The sequence below is a fragment of the Natator depressus genome, chromosome 22 (assembly GCF_965152275.1).
Source record: "Natator depressus isolate rNatDep1 chromosome 22, rNatDep2.hap1, whole genome shotgun sequence".
Taxonomy (NCBI): Eukaryota; Metazoa; Chordata; order Testudines; family Cheloniidae; genus Natator; species Natator depressus.
The window spans coordinates 3,411,500-3,429,986 of NC_134255.1; the positions used below are offsets into that span (position 1 = coordinate 3,411,500).

Consider the following 18,487-nt stretch of genomic DNA (forward strand, 5'->3'; position numbering starts at 1 on the left):
CATACTAAAGGCAGAATGAAATCAAGAGCAAGATATATTAACTGTCCCTCCACATACTTCTCACTGTTTCTATGATTTATGCACAGGTCTTATCCTACAATGCTGTGCTTTAGAAATGCTTACATAAACCATTGAAATGTGTTAAAAGAGTCCTCAGTTGAAGGTTACATTTTGTTGCAAGAGAGCTCTTTAAATATTGTCAGAACATGATCACACAATAGGGTAAAGGGTCCAAAGACCCTTCACATCATTTAAGCTCCACTTAATCATTTAATACAGGGCTCAAATGGCACAGAGGGCCTTACACAGGCCCTCTACTGGGGGTGAATTCCATCCTACATGCATATCAATCAGCTACTGTGAATAACAAGATTAAGCAGCATCACTATTCTGGTCTGTGTTTAAACTTGCCAATCAAAGACAGTGAATGTTCACTTTTGTTAGTGTTTATTTTCACTTTTAAAGAAAGCTTACAGACAAGGCTCAGTCAGTCACACAGAGGTGCCTAACCTGATATTAGTGTTGTCCACCCTAATTGAACACTTCCTCAAACCCAGATAAGCAACATTTGCCTTCTGCAATGTGAAAAGGAGTACTTGTGGCACCTTAGAGACTAACCAATTTATTTGAGCATAAGCTTTCGGATCCGATGAAGTGAGCTGTAGCTCACGAAAGCTTATGCTCAAATAAATTGGTTAGTCTCTAAGGTGCCACAAGTACTCCTTTTCTTTTTGCGAATACAGACTATCACGGCTGCTACTCTGAAACCTGTCCTTCTGCAACGTATACATCGCTAGAGTAAAAACGAACTCTAGAGTAAAAATACCTCTGTCTGGGAGAAGAACTCTGCCCGTTATAGTTTTCTGCAACCCATCTTGTTGAGTAGTAGGGCCCTAAATTGTACATTTACACATTAGTTCCCTATCTCAGACTTTGTAAGCAAAGTATAAACCTGAAAACTTTCAAAAAGCTGAACTTATTTCGCTTATTAGAGTTGTTTCCATAGCAATTTTAGGATTTTGTACTATTGTGTATGTTTTTAATATAAACAATGACAAATTAGTTTTAGTTTGGAATTTCAAATGCAGATACATTGTTTATGTTTATTAAATAAATTTATTTCACACTATTTCCTTCTGACACACCCAGCTTAAACTGTAATGATAAATGTACAAGATAGGATACAAGGTAACTTCAAAGAACAGAAAATAAATCCAAAACTTGTTCGCTTTTTTTAAAAATACAAATCAGATGTCCTGAATTTAGAAAGTTAATATCAAAACCTTCCAGTACTTGCAAAATTCATTGATTCAGCTCCTTCAATCCAAGTTTGTCTTTATAACAGTGATACTCAGACTGTGGCTTGGGAGCCAAAAGTGGCTCTTTAATGTGTCTCCTGTGGCTCTTTGAAGCAAGATATTAAAACAGTGAGATTTAATTATTAACCAATCTAAGTTAACCACCAATCAGGATGCTTTTACTATATTATTAACCAATTGCAGAATACTTGGTCAATTATTTTGCTTTGAGATGAGAGAGAGAGAATGAATTCACACTACTGTGGCTCTTTTGGGTAATGCTGGTCCCTAATTTGCTCCTGAACCACTGAGGTCTGAATATCACTGGTTTATAATGCTAAAGAAGTTCAAGACACTTAACTCTGGGCACTAGACACAGCCGAGTCAAGTAAACGCTACCATCAGATGGTCCCAAAAATCCTCTCTTATTAATTTTGAATGCATAGCAAATAGAAAGTGCAACACAATGTTAGCCTCAAACTGCATCACTTTGTAAATCCAAATTTAGAAAGATTTAATTAAGCATAAAACTGCAATATATTAACAGTGAGTTTTAGAGTTTCACTCCATTCATTACCAGGCTCCTTATACATCATTACAAAGATTTAAAGTATACATTCCTATTTTATTCTGCAACACAGAGTAGTAGCAAGAACAGAAAACATCTTTTGTTCCAAGAAAGTTTTGGTGGTTGTTGTTTCTCTCTCTTAGCTTGCATTTTATTAGAGGCAACTCAGACCTAATCAAGCTGTGATACACTATCATTTTAGAACTTTTTGGCAGCAAATATCTAAAGTGCTATAACGATATTTTGAAGAGGTTATTGAGAAACAGGTTCCCTGAAGCTACAGCAATAGTAAAAATAGTCATATAGCACTAATAACCTCTAACAAACCTTATGAGAAGTTGGGCTTATATTTTACCTTGTAAACATATAGCAGTATTATCCTATGCAAAATGAAAGAGTATCGGAAGCCTCTGAGAGGTGCATCTTCAGGAGAGAAAAAAAGCAATTTATCTTAGTTTGGCTACAATGGTGTGATTAGGTAACTAAACTTAATCTGCAGTGCTGTGTACCATTTAAAAAAAAAAGTTCCATAAACACACAATTGAGGGATTACACACATTTGACAGGACCAAAATACCGTACACAGGGTTGTTGTAGCCATGCTGGTTCCAGAACATTAAAGAGACAAGTTGAGCGAGGTAATACCTTTGGACTAACTTCTGTTGGTGAGAGTGATAAGCTTCTGATCTTACATAGAGTTCTTTGTCAGGCCTGAAGAAAGCTCAAAAGCTTCTCTCTCTCTCACCAACAGAAGATGGTCCAATCAAAGATATTACCTCACCTACTTTGTCCCTATAGGACCAAAATATGACCTTCTCACCCAGAAATGAGCACTGTGTGTTTAAAAGGTCTCATATTTGTCACTTGAGGGAAAGAGGGTAATATCCTCCAAAACAAAACTTGTAATTAACACTTAACATTCTAGCTGCTCACCTAAGTGGCTCAATTAAAAACGCAGATTCTTATGAGCCTGGAGAAATTCAAACTGACAAAACTCCCTGCTCTTCAAGGGGGGTTGAGAAGTCAGTATTCTTGTATGTGTTCTTGCCAGCTAGCATATCACAACAAAGTTGGGGTATTTCTACACAGCAATTAGACACGCATGGCTGGCTCATGCCAGCTGACTTGGGTTCCCGCTAAGGGGCTGTTTAACTGTGGTGCAGACCCTCTCACCTCACTGGGTCCTAGAGCCCGGCTCCAGCCCAAGCATCTATGCCGCAACTAAACAGCCCCTTTGCCCAAGCCTCTTGGCATGGGCCACCTATGGGTTTTTAGCTGAAGTGTAGACATGCTTAGTGTGTTGAGTCGACTGGGCACACAGCTGAGGGCCTAGGATTGTAAAATGCTGCAGTCCTTGTTTGGAGAATCAAGAGTCCCCATCCTTGTTGCACTGAGGGATGTCACAAAAAACCACGCTGCTTTAAGAGTGCCCCAAACAGTTAACTTCAGTATATGACAGTAAAATTAGCTATATTAATTCCATTGTTAGAACTCAGAGTAGCAGCCGTGTTAGTCTGTATTCGCAAAAAGAAAAGGAGTACTTGTGGCACCTTAGAAACTAACCAATTTATTGGAGCATAAGCTTTCGTGAGCTACAGCTCGATGAAGTACTCCTTTTCTTTTTATTGTTAGAACTGTGCAACTCACTCCCCAAACTGAATATATCCTACTCTGCATCGTATTGATGAAGAACACCACATGATGACAAACAAACAGTCACTGTGTGGGAGGGATCTAAGTATCAGGGGGCTGGATGGACAGATCTGGCCTACTTGGTATCCAAATCGCTATTCTAGTCCATCCGCAATCCAGTGAGTAAAAACCATTTTCCTAATCTAATATGTCCTACTGACCACCCCACCTTTAAAAATCTCCCACTGTCTTGTCTCCTTCTCAACACAAAGTTTATTCTTCTCAAGCTCACTTTCAAGGCTCTACACAAAACTTTTCCTGCCAATGTGTAGTACCAGGTCTCTTGTTGCATTGCCTCCCCATTGCAGCAATATCAGCCTGGATGCAACTGATTTTATTGCAGTAAAACCTACAGGCCCTATATCCATTGTGCTAAACATTGTACCGACATAACCAAAAGATGGTTATGCCCCGAAGAGAGCTTGCAACCTAAATGTAAGATATGAAATAGGTGGATACCAGAGACCGGGGAGGAGAAGCAGAAGGTAACAATATTACAATTGGAACGATAAATAGCAGTGACACACAGCACACCAGCTGCACAACCATTTGTAAAGATTTGTATAAGTGTCATGGCAAAGATGACTCAGAAGGAATCCGAAGGAGAACAATGAGCCACCTTTGTAGATTTGTGTGGGGACCTGCTTCTATGTAAAAGGGAAGGCACAGAAGAAACCATGAAGGTGTCTCCTGGAAAATCCGATACATGATAAATAAAACCTTGTATTGTTGAATTCCAACATTACTGGAAATCTGACCATACCACTTCTCCCACAACTTGCTACATCTGGAATGCCCTTCCAGTTCCAGTCCGCCTAGACCAGTGGTTCTCAAAGCCGGTCCGCCGCTTGTTCAGGGAAAGCCCCTGACGGGCCGGACCGGTTTGTTTACCTGCCGCATCCACAGATTCAGTGGATTGCGGCTCCAGGCCAATGGGGGCTGCAGGAAGCGGCGCGGGCCAAGGGACATGCTGGCTGCCCTTCCCGCAGCCCCCACTGGCCCGGAGCGGCGAACCGTGGCCAGTGGGAGCCGCGATCGGCCGAACCTGCGGACACGGCAGGTAAACTAACCGGTCCGGCCCGTCAGGGGCTTTCCCTGAACAAGCAGCAGACCGGCTTTGAGAACCACTGACCTAGACAGTTCCCTCTCTTCATTCAAACCCCTCCTTCTGTGACGCCCATAAGAGTTAATTTCTAAATTACTTTTAATTGAACCATCAAGATGTGCATAAGCCATAAATGAACAGTCACATGATCTTATTGCTATATCTCATCCACACCCAGTCTAACTACACTCGTTGAACCATGTCTAAAATAAGACCTTAAGCTCTTCTGTGCAGGGACCACTTTCCTATTTCTACTTTAAAATGCCCAATACACTTGTAGATGCTATAAAAATAAATTAGCATATATGCAAAGAAAAAAAACAGTCATTTCTAGCAGAATGGATAACTTCAAGATCAGATGCAAATGCATATAAGATCTGAAATCTAAGATTGTTTTAAGAAAGTGCCTTATTCCATTACAGCATCATTCTATAGTCACAGCAAAACTTTGGTAATAATGTGGCTTGCTCATGTCAACACCATCTCTGGTGTGGCAGCAGATAATATTCCAGTCATGTAGCGATTCTGTTCAATTACAGCATCATATGGATAATGCCACTGTTTTCTTTCCCTGGCAGCTCTGTGATCTTTATGTGGGGACATGCTAATAAGAGAGCCAGTAGGAGGGCATTACCAGAAACAATAAACTGCATATTCTTAAAGCATATTAAAAATTCACTTGTTTAGCTACAACTTACCACAAAGATATAAAAGCAGAGTATTTATATATATTGCTCAGTGATATTAATAAAAACACTATATTTCTAAGTTTTTATACCATGCCCATTCACCTTCAGTAAGTGACTTCCTTTTAAAAAGTGCACAGATTGAGATCTAACGATTAGTTACAATGCATTTTACTAACTTAATTTAATAAACAAAACAATTATATAAACAAACTATTCTGGACTACTTGAATGTGTCTTTTCCTGGCAATGCTAGAAGATCAGAGAATGAGAACTCTGAGTTTCTTGGTCATCAGGGAACAATGAGAATAACTGGGTCTTCCCTCTGTTTTTTGGATGGCCCACGATAACATCAGTAATGGTGGAAAATGTGTAGTAACAGCTGTTCAGGGCATCGTTGGGAGAGAACATCTCCTACCTTTGCCCAGATGTTCTTTTGTAAAGGGGGGGGGGGGAGGGTAATGTTCTACCGTGAGTTGCACTCATCATTCTGTTACTTAAGAGGTGTACATGCCACTTCACTGGTCTAAAACGTGGCAGCCAGTCTGCCTAGATATTGGTTTTGCACTAAAATTATTGTTCTGCTCTTATAAGAAAAAAAAAAAAGTCTCCCCGGTTATGTCTAGACTAGGAAGAGAGATTGAGTTTAAAAATGAGATGATGACCTTTCTCACCCTTATCTATGCCGGGGTGCTGGATTCTTCAGAGAATGAGCTTATTTCCATTTTAAAATGTGAGCCAGAGTGTAACACTTAGGACTATATATTACCCTCCATCTACAGTGACACCCTACTGATGTCAACAGGAGTCTTGCACAAAGATTAAGCACAGAATGGTATTTATTATCTGTGTACTAGGCTGTGCATTCAGCACTGTTTAATAGAAAAGATGCTCATCCTAAGGGCCACTACTATTTTTGCTCCCTGTCTCTCTGTATCTCTCCCTTTTCTGTCTTGGTCTCCCCTCCTTTCTCTGCATTTCCTTTCATCCAAACCATTCCCAGAGGGCCAAAAAAGCCTAACAAAATCAAGAAACTAGGACAGACATCCAAATCTGCGCACATTTGATTAATTTTTAGTGGTGTTTCTTCCTCCTCCTCTGTGATAGCACTGAGTTCTCAGATACAGCGCCCCTCTGAACTCCACTTCCTTTTACCTTTATCCCTGCCAAATGTTTGTTGCGTGAGGGAACTTTCTAGCAGTTCACTGGGTACTCCCTATTCTAAAAGGTTCCCGAAGTACAACAGCATTGAAGACCTGCAATCCACGGGGGGGAAACCACCTTGAAGAACCATTGTTCTATTTGGTTCTGCCATGCTGTGACTCTGTCCCTCATTCACAACCACTGCAGAGATCTGATAACTACAGGGGAACATTTCTGTTTAATAAGGAATGAAAGTGTCATTAGGGAGGTATACCATAAATCTCTGAATAAGGCCTCAAGATTAATCCTCCTCAAGTTAAAATATCTATGCATGCCACAGTAATGCCTAGGAAGCTTAAACTACATATCGTGACTGTGTTTAAATTGTTCACTTCTTTAATGGCTGAAAATCTGCTACTGCCATTCCTGAGGTGAATTCCTTGTGAAACTCAGTGTGTACCCATACCTGTAAGTAAATCATCCTTGGAGAGGACATCATCTTGACTTCTCTTGATTAATAATCTATGTTGCTATAGAAAATTTAGTATTCCAGTCATGTGTTTCTGATTTGTGAAGGCTGGGATTCAGATTAGGAGGTTGGCAAGAAATGGATGTGTTTGGATTCCTCTTTACCTAAAGGCTTAAAGCTTACTACCAGTACTTCTAATGTTTTTGTGAACACCGTTACTGCTGTTGAAAGACATAGAAGATCAGAACCAGTATTGGCTGTATCATGTGCCATAGGAGAAGTTGAACAGGCATGATGAGTGTGTGCCGCCAGGCACTGTTGTGACCACAGTAGATTGTAGGGGCTCCCTGTTGAACCCAAACCTTTTCAAAATTGAAGAAACTTCCGGTTACCCTCTGGACCTATCTGGAACCAAAGTAGCATAGCATATAGACATGAGCCCTGTTCCTCCTCTCTTACAGCTTCTCTGGCTCTATACAGATGAAATATTACAAACTTTTCCCACTGCCAGTCCTAGCACTGAGTATCAGAGAACTGAGTTTCTGGAGTATTTTTTTTAAATACTTATGAATATTCATTTCTCAGTCTCTTATACCCACTTGCCTTTGGTAAACAGTTCATTGAAAGAAGTGGATTAGCTTGCCCTTTGAAGAGATCTCCAGAAAGTTGAATGTCTGAGGGTCCTAATGTAGAACTCCATTCTGTTTTCACCCCCTGACTTGGCCTCTTCCATCAACTCTTAATAAACAAGAGAAGGTAAAAAAACATTACTACCACTTCTCTTAATTCCAACAGCTTTAGATTTGGAAAATCCAGGCTCACTCATGTCAGAAGAGTGAGAATGGAAGACTTAGGAATCAAAAGGAGGAGAATGAAGATTCTTCTTAAGTTTCTTTGGCAGGATGTCATGACTCACTGCACCTTGTTGACTGGTGGTTTATTATCCCAAGAGATATCTGTCCTCTGAGGGAGTGGGGTCTGCTGGTCAGGGACTTCAGGAAGGATCTTTCTTTTCAGTGTAAGGGATACCCTAAGCTAGGGCTGCCTGTACCTCATTGTCCCTCTTTTGTTTTACTGGGTGAAGTCGTGCAAGGAGAGCCGCTGGTAACATCCTTTCAGCCCAGATATGCATATGGTGGAACAGACTGCGATCTGGATTAAAGACTATGTGCATAAATTTGTGCCACAGGATGACTAAACCCATCCACCAACTTCTAGATGGCTCCCAGTTACTCTGTGCAGCACATTACAATTACAGGAATGGGTCCTTAATTTGGGACTTACTCCTTCTTAAACTGGGACTGAGGAGGCTGGAGGCCCTGTCTGAGACTTTTCTGCAAGATCTCCTAACAAGAGAGCCAGCAAAGGCTCTAGTTGTCTGGGCTAATTCAGGAGGATGTAAATGGCCTTTGATGAATAACTCCTGCAGTTGCCAAGCCATTTGGGGAGCTTTGGCTAGGGCTACATTCAGCCTGCCTACAGGCAGCTGGATGCCATGTTTTCACTTTTCAAGAGAGACAGACTGCTGCTCACCTGTCCTTTGTTGACTGATGGACCAGGGTGAGGGTGCACACTTGAACAGATGTTTTATTCTCCACCATGGAACCCAGCTATTAGTAATGGGACAGGCATAGTTCCCCCTCTGCTGGTTATAGCATAGGAACATGTTTTCCTCCTGGGCTTCTTGGGCATTAGGTCCATAACAACAAAATGGGGTCTAACCATGCATGATGGGAAGCCCGCTGCAGAAAACCTGCCTTGTCTCCAATAGGATTTTTTTTGGAGTGCATCCTCCAATAATTCAGACCGATCAATTGAAAGGCCTTTTTCAATTTTTATTTTTAAATTAAGTCCTGTGCTCTTCAGAACCAGTTTCTGTAGCTCCTTGCTGACTTGGAGGCAGACAGAACTGATGGGCTCTTCAGTGGGAAATGCTGAGCTTGCATCTGGGACCAACAAATGTGTCTTGCAGCAGTGTAGGCCAGAAAACCACGGTCAGAACCAGTGGACTTGCCTGAAAGAATATACACATTTATGTATGTGTGTGTATATATATCAATCAATCATATCCAGAAACTCATCATTTAGAAATGTCAGTGCCTGTTTTGATTCATTGCTCTCCATACTGGCCATTTAAAGTAGCTTTCCAGTAAAATGAATGGAACATTGGAGAGTACAAAAGCAGCAAGTGCTGATATGACTGAATATATCTACAGACTAACAACTACTGGTTCTCTTTAGAGGATCTAAAAATATAATTGAGCAATGAGAGAAGAGATTTTAACAATTCATTTTCAATTAGTTTAACCAGGGTCACATGACTTTTCTTGAACTCACAGACTTTACTTGCACCAGCCGTTACCTTAGAAGAGGACAGTTCTATTCACGGGTTACACGAATTCTCTACACTTTCCAGTTAGCTTTTTTCCTGTACTTTTAGATGCTACCATTAAAAAACGGACTGCTAGAACCATATTAAAGGTCAGAAAGGATTCAAAAGAAAATTCAGAAACTCAAGTGGCTGTTCCAGTCATTTCATGGGTCTTAGTAGAACAAATGATCATATTAGACAAGGGAGTTCTAGTCTAATAGTTAGAGGTATCTAGACAGAGCAGGGTTTAAGAGCCAGACTCAGTGAGTTCTACTCCAAGTCCTGCTACTCTTGCTGCATTAATGCAGATGAATCACAATCTTTTTGCCCTGCCTTCTTCCTTGTCTGTGAAATGGGGATCATCATGTGTAGGGGTGTTTTGAGGCTTAACAGGTAAAATCTTTGGACGATGACATTACTTGAACTTGTATGGCAATTATGTCTTGTTGTAAAACAAACCTTGAGATAATGGCAAACAGTTTAGGCCCAAGATGAGACCTTTACAATCATTTTCATTCCAGAAAATCCAGTGGTGTTTTGTTTGTTTGTTTTTTAATAACTAGACCTAGACAAAAATGTATAAAGAAATATAAACCAGCAGCCACTGTTTCTATAGCATCCTCCATCAGACTTCATTCAGCACTGTGCAGAGCTTGACAGCTGGCCAGCAGAGGGAGTACACAGCAGCTATCACACTGTTCCCAGAACGGCATCATAAGCATCAAAACTGCTGGTACGCAAACAAAGTAGTAAACAAAATCGAGGTATCTTAGCTTCTCCAAGAAACATAAAAGGAGAAATGGCAAAAAAGCCAATGTCTGCAAAATGAGAACAAAAATATGAGAAAGCAAGTTTTATTTTCCTGCTTTCCAGGGGGAACTCCAAACAAAAGTAAGAACTGCAAACTATTAGTTACTTTTCAGCATCTGTAAGATGTTAAAAAACTGAATTCTGCTGTTGTCCCCCCCGCTAACACGGGAAATTCCAGCATCAGCATTTCAATCTGATGTACCTGGTTCAGCAACAATGCACAACGTGTATTTTGCCTCTAGTGCCGGCACATTTAAGTAAATAAGTGGTTAAATATGTGCTTATAAAAATTCAAATCATATGGTAATCCAAATATCTAAAACGGTATTTATCTTAGCTAGACCTACAGTTTCTTATTTTCTGAGACTGTTCTCCTTTTGAAAACCCATTTCAATTTTACTCTACCATTTCTTATTTTTATTCCTCTGCTATTTAAGCTAATGAGCCATATCTTGGTATTGCCACTTCCAACTCCAGCTTTAAATTACTAAACAAACAATTTTAAACACTAATGACACAAACTTCTGTTAGTTATGTCACTTCACAATTTTAAGGGGAGGAGGCCTTACTGAAATGCTATGGACTCAACCAGGTGGCAATCTCCTTTTTCATTTCCTCTCCCATGTGGAAAAGCAGACTTCTAGTGATGTGGAAGTTTGTGCGTGTGTTCTGTCTTGAACCTGTCCAGGTGGTAACTACAGCTAATTCTTATAACTAAAAACCCACTAAAACTGGATTTTAAGTCATTTGATTACCAAAGAGTACATATGCAGTCAAATTGTAGCACAGTTTTAGCTTGGTACAACAAAAACACCCTTTTTACAGTTATGACATGTAATATTAAGTTTAGCAACCTGAAGTAAATTCATGCCATGAAATGTTTAAATAATGATATTCAAGATCTGAACATCTTTAGAATACTACAGCAATGTTAAGAAAAGGATTGTTGCCATCAGCAACTAAGTTGTCTAATACAAAAGCACACCCTCTTCCTAAAGACTTTTCTCTTTTTTTAATAGACAACATGGCACCACTTTGTTGTTCAGTTTACTTCACACAAAATGACTCTGTCAAACTGTCAGCTAAGCTCTCCAAAGTGCAACTTTATTTTAAGAGGTATAGATGTCACAGAATGACCTATTTTGTTCAAGATCATGAAATGAAAACATCTGTCAATAAGCCACCAAATATGGGGAAAAAAGAGCGCATCTAGCTACCAGGTAATCCTAATTACAGATGGCTTTAAAGTGAATAAAATCTTTACATATAATAGTGAGTTTTGCAGTCTTTAACCTGTATACATATCAGAATTGTGCGGTTACAAAATTAGACACCTAGTCAAAATTCTAACCAAACTGACATCTTAAGACTAACATACTGAATGCATACTCTTGTACAACTAGTTTCTAGGAACTTCATTATGTAAAATGAAAAGGAGGACTCGGGGCACCTTAGAGACTAACCAATTTATTTGAGCATAAGCTTTCATATAAGATGCATCCAATGAAGTGAGCTGTAGCTCACGAAAGCTTATGCTCAAATAAACTGGTTAGTCTCTCAAGGGCCACAAGTCCTCCTGTTCTTTTTGCGGATACAGACTAACACGGCAGCTACTCTGAAACCTGTCATTATATAAAATGTAATAAAGTAGCTATATTATTGCTGGCACAGAACAATTCAAGTAGGTAACTGAAATACAAGGTGTCCTACATGTGGTCAGATTTAACAACTTCCCAATCCTTTCAAGTTAAGACAATGTAACAGAATATGGGGAAAAAAAAAGTATTTATTTTAATTTATGTCAATAAATTTTTTTGTTAAGTTAAAACAACACTTTACAAATTTCTTTAGTGATAATGTAAATGTACTTAGTGAGATAATTACAGGAAGCACTGTAAGTTTGCACTTAAATTCGGATTTCTACTTTTAATCAAAATGACAAAAAAATAAACTCTCAAATATACAACATCCTGTATTAGCTCAAGGCTGGCTGAAAGTTCTTCCATTAAGTCATTAGCCATATAATCTCACTCACAAGAAAACTAAAACAACCAATTAACCAACATTAATTTCAAATTCAAGACCAGTTACTAAGATTTTACTTTAATAAAAATACACATAATTGCATCAAGAAAATCTGAAAAATAATACAAGTTATTTGAAATCTCAAGTCGTTTTAAAATGTTCAGAATAGGGTTCTTTAAGAATTATACTTTTTTGCTCCAGACTAACTTCAGAGAAAGTAACATATTAGGCAAAAATAATACTGAGGTATCGATTTTAAAGTTTTAAGACAATAAAGAGGGTGTTAAAAGTGAGTTCAGGTTCTTCTAGCATTATAATTTTATATCTACAATGACCTGGGACAAAAAATATCTATATCTATATAATTATTTTAATTGTTTTCTTTTAACTTGTCATCACAGAAGTCAATCATACAGATCTACTTTCTTTGGAAAACTGCAATAAAACCCCAAATCATTAACAATTAGCATCAAGGCAAAACAGCTGACATACTGTAAACTGTTTGGAGAAACTCACCAGGCTTGCAAGTGTGTTTTTATATTTGTTTTCCTCCAATTTGTGTCTACAGTTTGAGAACTAAAGAGTCAGACGGGTTCAATAAATTGTGTGGACGAGTTCATCTCAGTGCCCAATACACACCACAGTTCCACTTTAAATATAAGAAGTCTTGGCTAATAGTATGCCTTTGGGTTGGGCTTTTCTCTTACAAGATAAGCTGTTAAGTCATGCCTTGATTTTAGATCTGCCAACATATGAATTCTTCTAATGCAGTCTCCTCCGCCCACCATCAACACTGCTATACTACTCGCTCTCTCCCCCCACTACCACCAAAAAAAAGGCACTGCAGGGCAGAAATTCCTCAGGTGCTCACTAATGGAATTCCCAGGGTCTCTGAGCCGCTTCGAGGATCAAGAGATCTCATAGCCCCTGCTGGGGTAAGGAGCAACGAGTCTGTTCCATTTAATCAAATACAGAATGAATTTTCAGCCCTATTCACTAGGCTGTCTCCAGGGCTCCAAAAAGGCACCAGGGAGCTAGAATCACACTAATGTGGCTCTTTCAGGCAAATATAATTAGTTTGATTTTAAAAAGCCACATTAATAATATCACCTCAGTACTATTATTCAGATCACGCCAGTGATACTTTAGGAAATGAAAAAAGAATCATGGAAAAGTGGTTTATTTTCCTGTAAGTTAAGATTTTGAAAGTGACATTCCATATGGCAGGATTCCTTACTATTAACCAAAAACAAAGTTATCTCCTTTACTCAGTGCACTTTAATACAAGTTAGCATTTATATTCAAACAGGTACCAACTCATCTCCTTATTTTAGAATAAATGCCACAAAAAGGGCCATTAAATATTATAATTTTATGAGTCTTTTACATTCTCTAGGCATTACATTACCACAATTACAAAATAACTTTCTCCTTTAATTGTAATTTTGTTTACATCCCAAAGTACAATGTCTGTTACAAGACAGAAAGATACAAAAAAAACAAATCCCTGCCTCAAAGAGATTCCAATAAAGAGACAGATGATAGGATGCACTGGGGGAATTTAGAGAAAATAAAAAATATATATCCCAGTTTATTCCTATTATATCAATATAGTAAATAACTTTGGGGTTTTCCCCTCAAAGTTCTGTTTAAAAACAAACAAATGGAATCCACAAATATATATTCATATTTCAGTTTATATATACAGTTTGAGGGAAAACATTTCTAGTGAATAAAATTTTTTCCTCCATTTACACTTTAAGTTAAATAAAGAGCCCAGACTACCTAACTTAATATGAGTGAAGAAAGTCATGAAAATGTTTTGTCAAACTGCAAACAAACCATGACTGATGAGACAATAGAAAAACAATTAAATTAGGTTTACCTCTCACTTTTAGCGACAAGAGCCCCCACTCCAGTACACAAATCTCATTCAACTCTGCCTTGCTGACCTGCATAAAACAGTCCATCTAAACAACATCAATTTAATTAGCTCACTTCAAAGTCAAGCCACCTGCAACAGCAGGCAAGGACTGATGCAAACCTACACAGGCTGGATCAATGAGGTCCAACTCTATGATCCTTTGTACTTTTTGATCTTGAAGCTTGAGATGTGCTCAAGCATTTCATACCAAAGATAAAGAGTTTGAACAACCCAAGAAGGGTTTTATTAGACAAAAATGAGTTGCACATGAATCGTCACCTCTCATAAATAATGATCTTAGGAATCTATGCTTTGCTCATGAAATTATATCTTCCTCTCAAGACTATCAATTAACCAAGATTCTGAATGCAATTACACAACATTAAAAACAACGAAGTACATTTCAGATGTCAAATAGTCAAAACTCTGGCTGAATTCAACCTCAAGGAAGTGCAAAGGTTTCCCCATTTGACAGTGTTTCTCTGCTTTTCCAAGCTGCTCATTTGTGCACTGTACAATTTCAACACGTGCTTAACAGATAGTGGCAGTCTATGCTGCTCCTCGACAGTAAGAATGACTAACTGGTACTCAGCTAGAAAACAAACAGCTAATTTAAAATTTCCAAACAAATTCTGATCTTTCATCCTGTCCCAAATGAAGATAACTTCCCAACATCGGCTGCTATAAATAGTCTTAAGAAAAAACAAGAAGCAACTTGAAATTTAATGTTTAAAAGAAGCTGTGTTGAATGTTAATTTGACAATCTGAAGTTGACAGCTGTCTCTCTCAATCACTTTTACCAACCACATGCCAAGCACTGCCTTTAGTTCTGCTGAGTATACTTTTTGTCTACGAGGTATCTGAGTATTATTATTGTACTTAGCAGCAGAAAGACTGAAGGCCAGGTAGTCTGCTGTCCTTGGTTTTGCTCAGGGAACGTTTGCAGGATTAAGCTATCAACATCAAATTTTAAAGAGGCAGTGTGAGAGTTGCTTCCAGAGTAGCTCTCTCCTCTCATACCTAATCCAGGCAACTCAGGAAGGCAATCACTCCTATGTCTCCTCCTAGGCTTCAACTGGAGGATGTGAGGCGTTGTTTATCAAAAACAAGCCCACAATAGTCCCAAGGTGGAGCAGCTGGTATCTGGTGATCTCTGTCTCCAGAAATGACCCTTCCTCACAACCCCCCACCTGCCTATATTTCCAGGAAATTCTATGGTACATACGGGGTGGGAAGTCACACCAAGGTCTTTAAGCATCACAGGAAGGTAAATAGCCCAGTATAACACCCTTCAGTGCTAACACCATCAAGGGACAGCTTAGCACCTTTCCTGGAGCCTACAGAGGGGGCATCAAACTGGCTGGCCCTACCTACTGCATCACAGCCCTATGCACGGTCCCTGAAGGCGACTTCCCTGGAGTCCTGGCTGGGGACCTGGCTCCACAGCACCCAGGGATTGCCCCCTACTGCCACTCGCTCACTCATGAGTTGGGAGTATTGGAGAAGGCGAGAGCTTAGCTCTGCCATCCACTCTCCAACCCTGATCCACCACCTAGCACCCAGCACCCCCCAACCCCGATCCGTCCACCTGGCACCCAGCACCCCAGATTCCCTGAATTAGCACCCAGCACCCCCTGCCTAGCGGCCAGCATCCCTGACCTCGCTCCTGCCGCCTGGCACCCAGCACCCCCCACCTAGCACTCAGCACTCCCCAACCCCAATCCTACTGCCTGGCACCCAGAACCCCAGATCCCCTGAACCAGAACCCAACACCCCCCACCTAGCAGCCGGCATCCCCGACCCCACTGCCTGACACCCAGCACCCCCCTTAGCACCCCCAACAGGCACCCAGCACCCCCGATTGCCCCGCCTGGCACCCAGAACCCCCCACCTACTAGCCAGCACCCCCGATTCCCCCCACCCCGCCTGGCACCCAGCACCTAGTACCCAGCACCCCCGATTCCGCTCCCCCCGCCTGGCACCCAGCACCCCCGATTCCGCTCCCCCCGCCTGGCACCCAGCACCCCCCACCTAGCACCCAGCACCCCCCACCTACTAGCCAGCACCCCCGATTCCCCCCCCGCTTGGAACCCAGCACCCCCCACCTAGTACCCAGCACCCCCGATTCCCCCCCCGCCTGGAACCCAGCACCCCCCACCTGGTACCAAGCACCCCCGATTCCCCCCCCCCACTTGGAACCCAGCACCCCCCACCTAGTACCCAGCACCCCCGATTCCCCCCCCCCGCTTGGAACCCAGCACCCCCCACCTAGTACCCAGCACCCCCGATTCCCCCCCCGCCAGGCACCCAGCACCCCCCACCTAGTACCCAGCACCCCTGAGCCCGCTCCCCCCGCCTGGCACCCAGCACCCCCGGATTCCCCCCCCCCGGCGCCCGGCACCCCCTGCCCGGCACCCAGCACCCCCGATTCCCCCCCCCCGGCGCCCCCTCCCCGTCCCGCCAGGTAACCTGCCCCGCCCCGCCCCGCGCTCCCCCCGGCCAGGCCAGCCGGCGCCCCGCAGCCCCGCCCGGTACCTCTCAGCAGCCGGGCTGGCCGTGCCCCGAGAGCCCCCGCTCCCGCTCGGCAGCCGCCCCCAGCACATTCCAGAGCGCGCGGGCGATCCGGACCGGACCCTCCATCCACCGCCGCCCGCCCCGGCCGCCGCCTCACGCACACTGGCCGCACTCGGCGGCGGGGCCCCGGGCGGCCCCTCCTCCGGGCGCGCGCGGACCCCGCCCCCACCGCCCAGCGCCGGAGGGCGCGCGCAGGCCACGCCCCCTCCCCCCACTCCGCGCGTCCTCAGCCAACTGTCGCTCGCCCCCGCCCGCTCCGCTGGGAACGTACCAACACTGCGGATGGGGGGGGAGCCGGTGGCCCGACGCGCGCGCGCCTCCCCTCACCCCCCGCACTGGGGCCGGGCCGGCAGGCGCGGGAGGACCCGTCCGGCGGGGCTGCCGGCCCTGTGGCGGGACGGAGGTGCGGCCCCACGGCCGGCCCCGAGAGCGCTGCCCCCAGCCCGGCCGCCCCGTGGGGCTCCCGTCCCCCGCCGCCCGCGGGCCGCCGCGGCATCATCGCCCCGCACCGCCCGGGCTACCCAGAGCGGCGCCGGGCCCCCCCCCCGCACAGGGCCCCCCCGCAGCCTGCCTGCCACAGCCCCCCTCGCACAGGGCCCCCCCGCACCCTGCCTGGCACAGCCCCCCCCGCACAGGACTCCCCCCTGCCCTCCCACAGCCTGCCTGGCACAGCTCCCCCCCCACACACAGGGCCCCCCCCGCACCCTGCCTGGCACAGCCCCCCTCGCACAGGGCCCCCCCGCCTCCCCTGCAGCCTGCCAGGCACAGCCCCCCCACACAGGGCCCCCCGCTCCCCGCAGCCTGCCTGGCACAGCCCCCCTCGCACAGGGCCCCCCGCACCCTGCCTGGCACAGCCCCCCCCCCCCGCACAGGACTCCCCCCTGCCCTCCCACAGCCTGCCTGGCACAGCTCCCCCCACACACACAGGGCCCCTCCCACAGCCTGCCTGGCACAGCCCCCCCCTGCACAGGACCCCCATGCCCTCCCACAGCCTGCCTGGCACAGCCCCCCCCCTGCACAGGACCCCCCTGCCCTCCCACAGCCTGCCTGGCACAGCCCCCCCTGCCCTCCTGCAGCCTGCCTGGCACAGCCCCCCCCCGCACAGGCCCCCCCCGCCCTCCCACAGCCTGCCTGGCACAGCCCCCCCCCCCCCCCCGCACAGGACCCCCATGCCCTCCCACAGCCTGCCTGGCACAGCTCCCCCCCCACACACAGGGCCCCTCCTGCAGCCTGCCTGGTACAGCCCCCCCTGTCCCCCCGCACAGGGTCCCCCCTACCCTCCTTCAGCCTGCCTAGTACAGCCGCCCCCCGCACAGGGCCCCTCCCGCAGTCTGCCTGGCACAGCCCCCCCTGCACAGGGTCCCTCCCGCAGCCTGCCTGGTACAGCCCCCTGCCCTCCCAGAGCCCTGCTTGGCACAACCCCCCAGCACAGGGCCCCTCTGCCCTCCAGCTCACAGTCCCCTCCGCACACAAAGACAGGGCCTCTGGGCTCTCCACAGGGCACCCTTTTGCTCTCCCAAAGATGCTGGAGGTTCGGCAGCATCTCCTGGCTTGAGTGGTTTACAGTTTTGTTCAGCGGTTTTCAGCAACCCCACGATAGAAATTGTTCCAATGCCAGTGCCGGAGCCCTGCCTGACATAGTCCCCGTGGCCCACCATGACTCTCTGCTGGGGATGCCCCTCTGCTGGGATGGGCCTGTGACCAGAAGGTGTTTGGAGGCTCTGCCCCCAGAGCTCAGCTTGCAGGCCCATCTCCCCCTCCACAGGGCTCCCCTGGCTGGGTGGCAGTATAGGTAATAACCTTGTCTCACAGGACACCCTGG

At 44.7% G+C, this 18,487-nt stretch overlaps 1 protein-coding gene across 1 annotated transcript in view; it reads right to left on the reverse strand.

Moving 5' to 3' along the window:
• Nucleotides 1–16,743, reverse strand: part of CDON (cell adhesion associated, oncogene regulated) — a 99,292-nt gene extending 82,549 nt beyond the window's left edge. The window contains exon 1 of the mRNA XM_074936611.1: nt 16,627–16,743. The gene's annotated coding sequence lies outside the window, so the exon portion shown is untranslated. The remainder of the gene's footprint in view (nt 1–16,626) is intronic.
• Nucleotides 16,744–18,487: the final 1,744 nt, after the last annotated feature.